At 43.9% G+C, this 1,526-nt stretch overlaps 1 pseudogene; it reads right to left on the bottom strand.

Moving 5' to 3' along the window:
- Window positions 1–625: 625 nt before the first annotated feature.
- LOC137209842 (macrophage immunometabolism regulator-like) lies at window positions 626–1,243 on the bottom strand (annotated as a pseudogene).
- Between the last annotated feature and the right edge of the window lie 283 nt (window positions 1,244–1,526).

The following is a 1,526-nucleotide window of genomic DNA, read 5'->3' as shown; positions in this document are numbered from 1 at the left end:
TTTACAGAGATCAATAACTTGCAGAAACAAAAAATTCATTGCTCAATAATATTACTGAGGCAAGTGAAGAAAGATTGTTCTCTTGTCAGTTTGAAAGGTTAATTTTTTCAGTGCAAAACCAGTTATAAAATATTTAAACTTAATATTTAAAAATAAAAAGTGGTCCGATTTAGCAATGTTCAAGTTCTAAATTTCATAAAACAAATCACTACATATATTTTATAGTAAAATACAGAGATTAAAGAAGTACTTGAGTACTTAAGATATAAATTTCTAATGAATCATACCAAGTCAGAAACAACCAAGCAGATAAGATTCCCAATTTGAGTAGCAGAGTTTTAAAGATGATATTACTGTACCAAAGCCTTTTTTTCCTAGCTAAAAAGCTATGCAAACGAATGGTCAACATTCTGTTTTCCTTGCAGTTGCGTGCTCTAGAATGATTTTGCCTCAAGTACCTGTGATTTCATTCCTGTATTCAAAATTTGATCCAATTTTTATGTTCCAGGAACACTTAGTTGATTTAACCATCTATAATGTAAACAGTCCTGTACAGAGTACAACGGTGGAATTTTCAAGCCAAGCGTAGTCTGACCTAAACTGGTTTACACTCTCTGCAAGTCACTCACGTATTATTCCTAGCAAACACACGGTCCCCTCTGAGGGTTAAGTGTTGAAGCTGGTACCGTAGCGCTTCTGTGTCAGTGGCTCCTTGATGTTCATTTTATCTAGATTGAGATAGTCCAGGGATTTGGAGTGAGCCCTCTTACCTTTAAGAAGACAAAGAGGCAGAGGCCCACGGAGGGCCTTTTTAAGGTTCATAAGGTAAAGATTTAGTGCACTTGTCTCCTGGGCTGGGCATCTGCCTTCGCCTCCTGCCATTGGCAGCTGGAATCTCCTACTGCAGGTAGTACCTGCTTCTGGTTTTATACAAATGAGAGGAATACGCAAGTCCTGCATCCAGCTGTTCTGAGCGCAAGGAAGGCACGGCTTCTCCCTTACTCTCTTTACCTCCGGTGCACTTCTGGGCTAACTTCGGGAGTTCCTCACCAGTCGTGGAGTCAGTCAGATAGAGTCCACGTGGAGAATCTGGTAGCTTGACACAGTCCGGCACATCGGCGAGCACTGAGAGCTGGAACAGTGGGGCTTCTCCGCCTCTGCCTTTCCCGGGAGCTCACCTCAGCCACGGGCAAGGGCAGGCTGGTCGGGGACTTCTGGACTCTCCATTAATATCTACTTCCATTTTAGGCACCAGTCTGCACATAGCAGCCTAAATCCCAGAAGATGTCACTGTCCAATTTCTAATGAGTCCCAAGGGAACACAGGCATAATAATTTTTCTGCTCCAGATACAGTGGCCCACAGCTCTGCTGCCTCCGCCGTGCTTGGGGCCGCAGAGACTGAGACAAGGGCGGGAGAGGCGCAGGGTTGCAGCGCCGAGAGATCTGGGCTGAGGCTGCCAGCCAGGTACCCTCTCCCACCTTTAAGGTTTCTAAATACCATCTGTATCTACTACACGGTAATATA

Source organism: Pseudorca crassidens, chromosome 17 (genome assembly GCF_039906515.1).
Source record: "Pseudorca crassidens isolate mPseCra1 chromosome 17, mPseCra1.hap1, whole genome shotgun sequence".
Lineage (NCBI taxonomy): Eukaryota > Metazoa > Chordata > Mammalia > Artiodactyla > Delphinidae > Pseudorca > Pseudorca crassidens.
The sequence above is the reverse complement of the archived record's forward strand: the minus strand, read 5'-3'. Positions and strand labels throughout refer to the sequence as shown.